Source organism: Cynocephalus volans, chromosome 9, assembly GCF_027409185.1.
Source record: "Cynocephalus volans isolate mCynVol1 chromosome 9, mCynVol1.pri, whole genome shotgun sequence".
Lineage (NCBI taxonomy): Eukaryota > Metazoa > Chordata > Mammalia > Dermoptera > Cynocephalidae > Cynocephalus > Cynocephalus volans.
The window spans coordinates 146,843,217-146,856,503 of record NC_084468.1 but is presented as its reverse complement, the minus strand read 5'-3'; the positions used below and the strand labels follow the sequence as shown (position 1 = coordinate 146,856,503).

The 13,287-nt window shown below is 44.3% G+C and overlaps 1 pseudogene; it reads right to left on the bottom strand.

Moving 5' to 3' along the window:
- Window positions 1-4,481: 4,481 nt before the first annotated feature.
- On the bottom strand, window positions 4,482-10,471 carry LOC134385818 (spastin-like; annotated as a pseudogene).
- Between the last annotated feature and the right edge of the window lie 2,816 nt (window positions 10,472-13,287).

Here is a 13,287-nt window from a genome sequence, read left to right as displayed (position 1 = left end):
AAATAATAAAAATGATAATGATTATGTGATTATATAATACTGGAAGGTACATAGGTAGCACTTTCTTTGCTCCAAGAGCTCATTTTAACTCACTTATTACCAGAGCACAGAAAAGTTAAAGGATTCACTCATTTAAGGTCACAGCTAGTCACTGGTAAAGCCAGGTGTCAACTCCAGGCTGCCTGGATCCAAAGCACACTCTGTAACCTCCTGTTCTGGTAAACTGGAAGAGTGTGTGGTGAATGGCCATAGGGCTTCTGCAGCCTGAAGCCTTAGGAAGGTGATATCTTATTGAACTCTTTCTCTGTGCAAGGCCCCCGGCCGCAGGTGGCTCAGTTGGTCGAGTGCGGTTATGATCTCCAGTCTGCTTCCTGCTGACTCGATTTTTTTCCAGGTAATGAACGGAGAAGTGGCTCCATGATGACCACCTAGGAGCTTCTAGAACACATATCACCTGGACCAACTATCAAGTAGATATGGAAAGGTGACAGAAGCCTTTTGCTGATGTGTTTTTGTGTTTTTTTAATATGCCATTTTCATGGAAGTCTGATACACATAGAGAACTTCGTAGGGTTCATTAGTGCACCCTTCAGTGACATCACAACAAGAACACAGTTCTCGAACCACGACTCCAATAAAAAAACAGGACCTTGCAGAGCACCAGAAACCCCCTCCTGCCACTGTTCATCATGACCCGACACTCCTCCCCAAGGAAAACCACTGCCCTGACTTCTGACACTACAGATTAGTTCCAACTGCTTTTGCCCTTTATTCAAAGGAGATTACACGTTATGTCCTGGCTTCCTTAGCTCAATGTAATGAATGCGAGACTCGTCCACTGTTTTGTATTCGAGAGCACTTTTGTTGCTGAATGGCACTTTGCTGTCTGAGTAGTGAAGACATTTGAGTTGTTTTCAGACTTTTCTATTTGGAGTGATGCTGCTACAGTGATTCTTGCACATGTGTTTTGCTGCACATTTGTACATATTTCTACGTACTCAATGTTTAGAAATGGAATTGCTGAGCCCTAAGGTGTGTGTATATTCAACTTAGCAGGTAGTGCCGAAGATTTCTAAGGTGGTTGTACCAGCTTACATTCCCATATGCAGGAGGAAGCTGTTTTTGACAAAGATTCCCCAAAGATTTTCTGAAGACCCGTGTGAGAAGCACAGATCTCATTGTTCTTTCCATGGAGTGGCAGGCGGGGGCCATGGAACGACACGATTGCTATCAAGGGCCTTCTTCATCATCTGGCATTAGGGTTAAGAGTCAGAACAACACCAGCACCTGCAGATGAGCAGGCCGAGGCTCAGAGAAGTCACGTACTTATACCAAGATAACACACCCTAAACACATACCCAGGAGCCCAGCTCTTTAATTTGCGACAATGACTGTTTAGTGAGGGTCTCTTATGAGGTCCACAGTCATAATGCACACAGAATGTAAGATGCCCCCCACCCCCCGGGTCAACACCACCAAGTGCTCAGCTCCCTGAGAGAGCACAGAGGGGAAAGTGACGATGCTGGGATGTCAGAGAGGACTTCTGAGGTGGTGAAAGAAAAATTTAAGACAATGTACTTTTAGCAGCATTTATCTGAGCAAAAAACAATTACGAATCGGGCAGCACTCAGAACCAGAAGAGGTTCAGAGAGACTGGCTCAGCAACTTTGGGCAGTGAGTATTTAGAGTGAGAAAATGTAAGTAAAGTACAGAGATAGCGGGACTGGTTGCGGCTAGGTTTTTTCTGGTTGGCTGCCTGTGATTGGCCAGGAGTCAGCTTTTTGTTATACTCCTGGGTCAAGTTTTCACTTTGTTTATGTACTAAGTTAGGTTGCACTTTGACTCCTAGTTACAGAGACACCCTCAGATCAATGGCCTCCTGCTTATTTGACGTAACACAGGGGAGGAGCAACCATTTAAGGACACAGGTGCATGATATAAAGAGATTTGGTTTCTTTCTCTAGAATGGGAACCAGTTTAGGGGCAGGCCTGGATCGACTTTTATAGGCTAGTTCAGTGATATTATAGACTAGAAATTTAAAAAAGAGGGGTAATTAGGGTTGTGGATGTGCAGTAAAGGATTCACTTTATCCTTTGCCTCTGACTCCTGGGAGGTAACCCCCAAAAGCCCTTGGAATGTCCTGCCTGATAATAGTGTCTTTGTTGGCCTGTGGGCCTTGGGTCCATCTATACAACCTAGGGTAACAATGCCACTTGATGTTGAAGACATTAGACCACAGGTTATCAGTTTGACCTCTGGAGCATCTGGAAACTAAGGGGAGCCATGAAAGCAGTCAGCCAGGTCCGTGTGACCAAAGTCTAATAAAATCTCTAGACCTCAGGCTCTGGTGACTTTCCCTGGTTCACAGCACTCAGCGTGTATTGTCGCACATCACTGCTGGGAGAAGAGAGCACTGTCCTCACAAGTCCACTGAGAAGACACCTGGAAGCTCTGTATCTTTTCTTTCCAGGAAGCAGTGCTGTGATTTTTTTTCCTGTTGCTTATTTGTTTCTATTGTGGTGAAATACAAACAACATAGAATCTATTGTCCTAATCATTGTAAAGTATGTATTTCTGTTGTATAAAGTACATTCATGTTCTTGTGCAATCGTTACCAATATTCATCTCTAGAACTCTTTCATCTTGAAGAATTGGAACTCTCTACCCGTTAAACAATTCTCAGCCCCACCTTTCTGCAGCCTCTGGCAACCACCATTCTACTGTCTTTCTCTGTGATTTTGTCTACTCCACAAACCTCATAGAATAATGTCACACAACAGTGTTTTCTTTATGAGTGTGTGAATGGCTTATTTCACTTAGCATAATGTCCTCAAGGATCATTCAAATTGTAGCATATGTCAGAATTTCTTTCTTTTAATGGCTAAATAATATTCCACTGCACGTATTTATGCCACATTTTGTTTATCCATCCGTCCTTCAATAGACATGTGTTGCTTCCTGCATGTTAGCCACTGAGAATAATGCCACTTTGAATATGGGCACACAACTATCGATCTCTTTGATAACCTGCATTGAAACATTTTGAGAATATATCCAGAAGAAAATTTGCTGCTATGGAAACTCTATACTTGAATTTTTAATGAACTGCCATACTGTTTTCCACAGTGGCTGCACCATTTTACATCTCGCCAATAGTGCACCAGTGTTCTAATTTCTCTATATCCTCACCGATATTTTCTATGTTCTCTCTTTGGTTTCTTTTTGTTTGTGTTTTTCGATGGTAGCCATTCTGATGGGTATGTGGTGGTATCTTATTGTGATTTTAATTGTTATTTTCTCAATATCTAATTTTGTTGAGCATTTTTTCTTGTCCTTATTTGTGATTTGTATATTTTCTTCAGAGAAGTGTCTGATCGAGAACTTTGCCCATTTTTGAATCAGGTTGTTTGCTTTTTTGTTATTGATTTCCAAAAATTCTCTATATATTCTGGATATAATATCCCTTGTTGGGTATATGATTTGTAAACATCTGCCCCCATTCCATAGGCGGTCAATATACTGTTGATAATGTTTTTTCATGTACAAAAGTTTTCAATTTTATGTAGTTTTACCTATTTTTCGTTTGTTGACAAAAAAAAAAAAAATCCAAACAATCATTGTGAGTCCAGTCTCCTGAAGGTTTTGCTCTGTTTTCTTCTAAGAGTATTATTGTATTAATTCTTACATATAGGTCATTGATACACTTTGAGCTAATTTTTGTATATAGTGTTAGGCAAGAGTCCACTTTCACTCTTGCCTGTGGATATTCAATTTTCCTAGCACCATTTGTTGAAAAGACTGTTCTTTCTTTATTGAATGGTCTTGGAACAATTGGTGAAAATGATTCGCCCATGTATGTGACGTTCATTTCTGGACTCTCTATTCCTTCCAATGGTTTATCTGTCTGTCTTCATGCTAGTGCGACAACACTGTTGTGATTACTGTTGCTTTGCAATAAGTTTTGAAATCAGGAAGTGTGAGTTCTCCAACTTTATTCTTCTTTTTCAAAATGATTTTGGCTCTTCAGTGTCCCTTAAGATTCTCTGTGGATTTCAGGATAGATTTATTATTATTAACATTTATAAAGAAACAACTGTTGGTATTTTGATAGGGATTGCATTAAATCTGTAAATTACTATGGGTTGTATTGACATCTTAACATTATTAAGTCTTTAATTCATGAACATAAGATGTCTTTCCATTTGTTTAAATCTTCTTTGATTTCTTTCAGCAAAGTTTTGTAATTTTCCTTGTACAAGCTCTTTACTTCCTTGGCTAAGGTAATTCTCCCCCCCATTCCTACTGTATCTTTTATTTAAATTTGTTTTCTAGTTCATCTTCAAATTTGGTACAAATAACTGTAAGACTCTGCAATGTCCTGTAAACTTAGGCTGAGTTTCTGTAGCTATAACTATACACTGAAGATCATGTTTTGCTCTTGTTAAAGTAAAATGTTCTGCAGGCTTACAAAGGTATTTCCTTACACGGTGGCATCTCCAAAGTCCTCGTTCCAACGGATGTGCGCTTCCAAGGTCTGAGGGCTCACGCCGAGTTTCATCATTTTCAAGGACTCAGTGAAGTCAGAGAGTCGGTGATTTCTCATCTCACTGGCAGACACATCCTTCACCTGTTCTGGTTTCAGTTCTTGGACAGGACCCGGCGCCGCATCTTTTGCCAAAGTTGTTAGATCACTTCCTGAGTGTCCATCAGTCATTCTAGCAAGTTGTGCTAGTTCTTTTGGGTCATTGGGCTTCCTTGTTTACACAACAGATGTTTAAGTAAAAGTAATCTCGTCTCCTCATTTGGTGAAGACACATATTCCTGTTGAATGAAACGCCTAAGAAGAGCCTCATCGAGCTCTGCGTTCGTTGCACCCGTTACAGCTACTCCGTCATCTGCAGCAGATCGTGCGCCATCAAATTCTACTAGAAATTCAGTTTTTAGTTGTCGACTAGCATCGTGCCCCCCTCTCTTCTTCCACACAAAAGGCCATCAACTTCATCTATAAAAATTATAGAAGGTTCAAGTTCTCGAGCTACAGCAAAAAGAGCTCTCACCACTTTTTCTCTTTCTCCCCCATATTTTGAAGTCAGACTTGCAGCACGTACGTTAAAGAAGGTTGCGTTAGATTCTGCAGCGACTGCTTTAGCCACCATTGTCTTCCCATTTCCAGGTGGACCAAAGGGTGACAATCGTCTGGCAGGAGCCCTAAGCCCTGTGAGCAACTCAGGCCTCAGAGAAGGAAGACAATAACAATTCCTTCACAAGTAACAATTTCTTGCAACGCTTGTTTTGCCGTCTCTTGAGCAGCCATATCACCAAATTTAAGAGCTGTTCCGTTGTGCACAATTTCGTTCATTATCAGGTTAGCAAGGTTGCTGTCCACATTCCTAAAATCCCGCAAGTCTTTGTGTTTACGAACGGCAGTTGTAGGGGTAGCAGGTTTATTTGTTCTATTTGTTTTGGGAGTGCCCTTGTGAGTGGCAGTGGCAGTGGCAGTGGCAGTGGCAGTGGCAGGACCAGGCCCCCGTCTCACTCCAGAAGCCGTGCATGAACGACTGCAACTGGGCGCTCTGTGGTGGCCTGGAGACCTCTGGATCCAGGTTTCATAACTGGTTTTGAACAAGGCAGTGAATGACCAGTGTGTGTTAAGGGATCTTTTCTTCCCGGAACAGCTCCACTTTCTGACTGGAGATGTCCACTGCGGCATGTCAAGTTAGCACTGTCATTAGAGACGTCCATTTGTGACTTGGAAAATTGCAAAACCGTTTGCAGCTTCTCTAGAACCAAATGTGGTTATCATCGTGTTGGCTGGAAGGCGTCTCGCTCTTGCACGCTGCTGGCCTTGTCCTGTCATGAGGACAGCTATTCCTTTCTCTAGTTCTTCAGAACCTTTCTCCCTCCACCGCACAGCTCGCTCCTTCTGTCCTGCTTTCTCGTCCTCAGCGACGCGCAGGGCAATGGAGATGGACTCGGGGCCTGTTTGGGGGAGGCTGGGACGCGCTCGGCCTCCGGGGCAGCGGCGCCGGGGCAGCCCGAGAGCGCCTCCTGGCGGCCGTGGGGCGCGCAGAAGCGCCGGCGGAGCCACACGGCGGAAGGCGACCAAGCGCAGCAGCGCGAAGCCGGCGAACCGCGGGTGGAGCCGTCACACGGGTGTCGCCGAGGCCCGACGCGGGCGGAGCGGGCGCCACCCGGGGGCTGCGCTTCTTCCCTCGTCCGCCCGGAGAATTCGCTCACAGCCCCGCGACCGCCGCCGCCGCCGCCCGCAGACCCACGGCGACCAAGCGACGGCGGCGGCCGCAGACCCCGCGCCCCCGCTCTAAGGTGACAAACAGTGTGTTCTTTTTGGTGCACTTGTAAATGCGGTTGTTTTCATACTTGTCTTTCTGATTGTTCCCCGTGCGTGTGTAGAATTGCAACTGATTTGTGTGTGGACTGCATGTCCTGCGACTTTGGTGAATTTATTTGTTCTGACATTTATTTTGTGAAAATTTTAAGTCTTTCTACCTAGAAGATCGAATTACCTGTGAATGGTGGAAATTTTAATTTTTTCTTCCCAAGTTAAAGCCTTTCCCCGTTTCCTTGCCTCGTTGCTCCGGCTGGCACTTCCAGTGTTCTGTTGAGTAGAAGTGTGACAGAGGACGGCTTTGCCTTTTCCTTGATTTTCACGAAAAATCTTTCAGTCTGTCACCCGTGAGGAAGAGGTTCACTGTGGCTCTTTCATACACGGTCTTTATTATGTTTAGGCAGTTTCTTGCTATTGCTAGTTTGCTCAGTGTTTTTATCATTAAATAGTGTTGAGTTTTGTCAAATACATTTAAAAATCAATTAAGGTGTATGTAGTTATCGCCCATTATTATGTAAATGTGACGTATTCTATTGATTCATTTTCATATGTTAATTCATCCTTGTGTACTCAACAGTACACAATGTAATCGGTTTTTTTTGGTGGCCCTTTGCCAATTTCTCCCTAAATCCCCTCTCTGCCTTCCTCTTTGCCACCTCTGGTAACCTTACATGTTCTCTCCTTTTGAAAGTTCAACATGTTATTGTGATTGTTGTATCTCTCTCTCTTTCTTTTTTATATTTTATTTATTTATTTTATCTCCCACTTATGAGTGAGGGCATGCAGTATTTCTCTTTCTGCCTGGGTTAAGATAATTTTCTCTAAGTTCATCCCTATTGCTGCAAATGGCAGAACTTCATTCTTTTTTATGGCACAGTAGTATTCCCTTGTATACATTTACCACGTTTTCCTCATCCAGTCATCTGACAATGGACATTTAGGTTGGTTCCCACTCTTGGCTATTGTAAATAGAGCTGTGATAAACATGGGAGTGATTTTCATCCCTTTGGGTATATATCCAGCAGTGGGATTGCTGGATCATATAGCAGTTCTATCTGTAGCTGTGTGAAGAAGCTCCATACTGTTTTCCACAATGGCTGCACTAATTTACAGTCCCACCAGCAGTGTAGGAGGGTTTCCCTTTCTCCACATCCTTGCCAGCATTTGTCATCCTCTGTCTTTTTGATACAAGCCAGTCTAACTGGGGTGAGATGATGTCTCAATGTGGTTTTGATTTGCATTTTCCTGATGCTTAGTGATACTGAGTCTTTTTTCACGTGTCTGTTAGCCATTTGCATATCTTTCCTTGAGAAATGCCTATTCAAATCCTTTGCCCATGTTTTGATTGGGTTACTTTTTTTTTACTGTTAAGGTGTCTGAGTTCCTTGTGTATTCTTGATACTAATTCCCTGTTGGTTGCACGGTTTGCATGCTTTGCATTTTTCTGGTGATTAATGATGTTAGGCATTTTTTTGTATAGCTGTTGGTCATTTGTATATCTTTTTGTGAAAAATGTTTGTTTTGGTCATTTGTTCAAATTTGTGAAGCTTTCCACTTATAATTTCTTCTATGAGTTTTATAATTTTTTTTTTTTTATTAATATGGCCAGTAAGGGGATCTTAACACTCGACTTGGTGGTATCAGCACTATGCTCACCCAGTGAGCTAACCGGCCATCCTATATGGGATCTGAACCCGTGGCCTTGGTGTTATCAGCACCACACTCTCCCGAGTGAGCCACGGGCTGGCCCTATAGATTAAATTCTTATGTTTAAGTGTTTAATCTATTTTGAGTAAATTTTAAATACAGTGTAAAATAAAAGTCCAATTATATTGTTTTGCATGTGGGTATGTACTTTTCCCAGCGTCATTTTTTTTTTTTTGACTGGTAAGGGGATCGCAACCCTCAGCATGGTGTGGTCAGCACCACGCTCAGCCAGTGAGTGCACTGGCCATCCCTATGTAGGATCCAAATCCACCGCCTCGGCGCTACCAGCACCGCACTCTCCTGAGTGAGCCATGGGGCCAGCCCCCAGCATCATTTTTGAAGACACTAAGCTTTCCCCTGTTGCTTTGCCTCACATGGATTTGTCACCCATTTTCCCCTGTGTGATGGGGCCACCAAAGATTACTCAAAGCCCATCTCTTCTGAGCAGTGAGAAGCCCTGAAAAAGGGGTTAATCTCCCAGAACCCTCAAGAGTGAGTCATTCCTTCCATTTGGGAAATTAACCCCGAACTGAGGTTCTCTTCACGCATTTATTCTCCAGACCAGGAAGTTACAGGAAGAGCACATAGGTGGGGTTTTTGCTAAGTACAGTTTAACAAGTTTAACAATAGAAGCTGGTTACATTCAGTAAGAAAAGCAAGGTGACATTCTATAATGCAATTTGCAACAAAAGTTTGATTTTAGCAAACATTCTCTTCTTACAGAAATTTCCTAGTATGTTTACATATCAACCAGTAACCTGTTTATGAGCTTCTCCGGCTATGGCCAGTTACTTAAACATATACCATTAACTTTTATAAAAATTAAGGAGGTCACCTATTGGTAATGAAAAGAGTTTCAACACTGATGTCAAATTGAACAAAAAAGCAAAGCGTGTATCTTTGTGTAAACCAGAGGGCATAATAGAGTTGAGGAAACAAGAATTATATGAATTGGAATTTCAGAGCAGGAGACTTCTAGGGCAGGGCTTGTGCTAATTCTCAGCAGGGACTGATGATCACACTTGGCCCAGGTGGGGGACAGAGAAACTGGGGAAGTATTAATTGGTCGCTTAGGGCTGGTGCTGGCATGAGAGATCACACAACTCAAGAAGCACCGATACAGTCAGTGTTTCCCACAGGACATTCTCTGTGCTCTGGGGATGAACATGGAGGATTGAGAACCCAGGCCATGTGTTCCTAAAAGTCAGAGTAAAATCTACCTAAATCAAAGTGCTTCGGAGATAATGTTTCCCCAGAAGAACAGGGCCTACTGATTGGTCCCTCAAGATTTTTGCCACATTTGAAAGCTGCAGGGCATGAGTGCTAAAGCAGCAAGCTGAAACCTCCAAAGGTCACAAGTGGATTTGCCACAGTCTTTCATGGTTGACCAGTGACCTACTAGAATTTCCATCCAAGTCCCTGAAGGGCCTTCCCTGAGGAAGACAGAAGAAACAGAAATGGATGAGCCTCATTACAACTGCGTATGTGTCACTGGACTCAGAGGGGGACTGAGAGCGGAGAGAGAAGGGGCAAAAGCTGTCACTGAAGGTGTAATGGCTGAGGATTTTCTAAAATGGGTATAATACTTCAGTCCACAGATTAAAGAACCAACCCCCAACTGGGAATAAAAAAGAAAAGAGGAGAAAATCATATTAAATTCCATCATAGTTAAATTGCTAAAACGAAGCAGATAAAGTCAAATTTCTTTTCTTTTCTTTTCTTTTTTTTTAATCAATAAGGGGATCGCAACCCTCCGCATGGTGTTGTTCACACCATGCTCAACCAGTGAGCGCACCAGCCATCCCTATATAGGATCTGAACCCATGGCCTCAGCACTCCCAGCACCACATTCTCCTGAGTGAACCATGGGGCCGGCCCCCAATTTCTTTTCTAAAGCAAATTCACACCCTTACATGTCATTATTAAACAATAAATATCAAAATATTCTAAAACTATTTGTTCATCATAAGAAGGTAAGCAAATAATAAAAAAACCCTCAGATTCATAGGAGAATAGATATACTAAACACACAAAAATGTAACCAAATTATCAGGAGAGGGGAAAATGACAGAATTGATATACTAATAAGTCTGAAAGCTGGTTTATTTGAATAATAAAAATGAAACAAAAACCATGTATTAACTTTCAGTGTTTATTTTAATGAACTAAATTTGACTCAAATAAAAATACACAAATGGGGGAGTGGAAAAAATATAAATGTAGATTCTGAAGAAACTACAACAATAAGGATAATTATTAAAATAGACATTTCATAAATAAGTTTGATACTTTAATGAAAAAGAAAAATTTCTGGCCAAGTATAAATGATAAAACATTTCTAAGTGCCCCGCATTGGCCTGACCTGCCACTAAGGGGCCCCCTTGAATGGCCTGCCCTAAGGCCCCCTTGGTGTGCATGGTGCTAAGGGACCTGTGGCCTGTCCTGGCCTACCTCTAAAGACACCCTGGCCTGGCCTAGCCTGCCCAGCTACTAAAGACCTCCCTCAAATGGCTTGCCTCAGGGCCCCTTGGCCTGCCCCCCCCCCCCATTAAGAGCACCCCTGGCCTTTCCTGGCCTACCACTATGGGCTGCCCTGGCCAGGTCTGCTGCTAAGGGCCCCACTGACACTAAGGGCTGGCCTGTCCAGACCCACACAGTAGGCCCACTGGCCTGGCTTGCCTCAGGGCCCCTGTTTTAGTCCATTTTGTGTTGCTATGCCAAAATACTTGGAACTGGGTAATTTACAAAGAAAGATGAAATTTATTGCTTATAGTTTCTGAGGCTAGGAAGTACAAAGTCCATCTGGTGGTGGCAACAGTGACCCAGGGGTCGCACATTGCAAGATGCTGGAATCAGGGAGAGCAGAGACAGAGAGACTCTCATGTGCTCTTCTTTTAAAGCCCCCAGAATCACACACCTGACCACCAATTTTAATCAATACAATTTGGCATGGTCTGCCCCTGGTCCCCCAAAACTCATGTCCTTTTCACATGCAAGTACATTCATTTCATCCCCACAATCTTAACTTGTTTCAACTCGAGAGTCCAAAGTTCAAAGTCCCATCTGTGAAATCAATACAATTTATCTACTTCCAAGATACAGTGGTGGGACAAACATAGGGTACATACCCCATTCCAAAAGGGAGGAATAGGCCAAAAGAAAGGGGTATCGGGTTCTAAGCAAGTCTGAAATCCAGCAGGGCAGGCATTAAATCTCAAAGATGGTGAATCATGTTCCTTGAGTCCATGTTCCACATCTTCTGCATGCTGGTGTGGGGGTTAGGTCCCCAAGTCTTTGGGCAGCTCTGCTCCTATTGTTTTACTGGCTGCAGGCCACACTTCAGCAGTCCCAAGCTGTTGTTCAGTTCTGTAGCTCTACAGGTCCGGGGTCTCCATGGTGATCCTGCTCCCATGGCTCCACTAGACATGATGCTGATGGGGTTTCTCTGCTGCAACTTCGACCCCATGTTTCCACTTGGGATTGATCTAGTGAAGGCTGTCTGAAGTGACTCTGCTCCTGTGACAGATCTCTTCCTGGGCCCCCAGACTTTTCCATACATCCTTTGAAATCTGGGTGGAAGCTCCCAAGTCTTCTGAGCGTAGACATTCTGTGAGCCTGAAGACCTAACACCACGTGGACTCCACCAAGGCTTCTGGCTTGTATTTTCCAAAGCTGCAGGTCCAGCCACACCTCGGGCCAATTTAGCCACAGCTGGAGCAGCCAAAGCAGCCAGGATGCTGGTGATGGAAACAGGTTCCCAATGTGGCCCTGAACAGTGAGCCCATGGAGGGCTCCTCAGTCCAGTTCCCCAAGATCATTTTGTCTCCCTAGATCTTTGGGCCTGAAATGGAAGAGGTGGCTCCAGAGGCTTCTGCAATGCCTTAAGGACCTTTTTCTCCTTCTTTTGATGATCCTTTCTTTTGTGTTAATCTTAGCACCATTGAATTTTCCTTCTGAAAATGCACTCTGATTTTCTACCACATGGCCAGGCTCCAAATTTTCCAAATCTTTACACTCTGCTTCCCTTTTAAATTCTGGCTTTATGTCCTGCCTTTGCCACCAGAACTCAGAGTAGGCTCTTACAAGTAGTCATGCAGCTTCCTTAATGCTTTGCTGCTTAGAAATTTCTTCCACCCAATACTCTGGTTCACAACTCTTAAGTTCCAATTTCCACAAAGTCCTAGGGCATGGACACAATGTAGCCAAGTTCTTTGCCAGTTCACAGCAACGGTGATCTTTGCCCCAGTTTCCAATAAACTCCTTATTTCTATCCGAGACCTCCTTTGAATGGTATTTAGTGTCCATATTTCATAAGCACTCTGCTCACCACCATTTAATAGGTCTCTTAGACATTCCGAACTTTCCCTCATCTTTTTGTCTTCTTCTGAGTCCTCCAAACTCCTCCAAACTCTTAACACTCTGTTCCGAAGCCATTTCCACATTTTCAAGTGTTTATTATGAGCAACACCCCACTCCTGGAACTAATTTTCTGTTTTAGTCCATTTTGTGTGGCTATAACAGAATACTTGGCACTAAGGGCCTCCATGGCCAGGCCTACTATACAGGGTCACCTGGCTGACCTGCCCCTAGAGTCTTGCCTGGCACTAAGAGCCCCAGTGGCCTTGCCTGTTCCTAGGGACCTCTGCCATGGCCTGCCTCTGTGGACCCCCTAGAATGGCTTGGCCTGCCACTAGGGCGCCCCTGGCCAGGCAGGCCTACCCCAAGTGCCCCCTAACTTGGCATGGCCTGCTCCTAAGGAAGCCCTGGCCCTACCTGGCCTGCCCCTAGGGTTTCTCTAGTCTGGCCTGGACTGTCCCTCAGACACTGATGGCTGGGCCAAGCCTGGCTCAGAGCCAAGGGTCCCCCTGACTTCTCCTGGGCTGTCCCGATGGACCTGCTGACCTGTCCTGGCCTAGCACTTTGGACCACCTCTGTCCTGGCCTGGTCTGCCACTAAGGGCACCCTTGGCTTGGCCTGCCCCTAGGGCCCCTGTGCCCTCGCCTGCCACTAAGGGCTGCCCTGGCCAGACATGCTGTGAAGGGCCTCCTACTGCTAAGGGCCAGCCTGGCCTATCCTGCCCATGGAATCCACTGGTTGTTCTGCCAAAGGGCCCCCCTTTATTAGCCTGCACCTAGCAGACCACAGCCATAAGGCCACCTGCCACTAAGTGCCCCCCTTGACTGGCCTGTCCCTGGGCCCCCTTGGCCTGTATTGGTGCTAAGAGCCTCCTTGG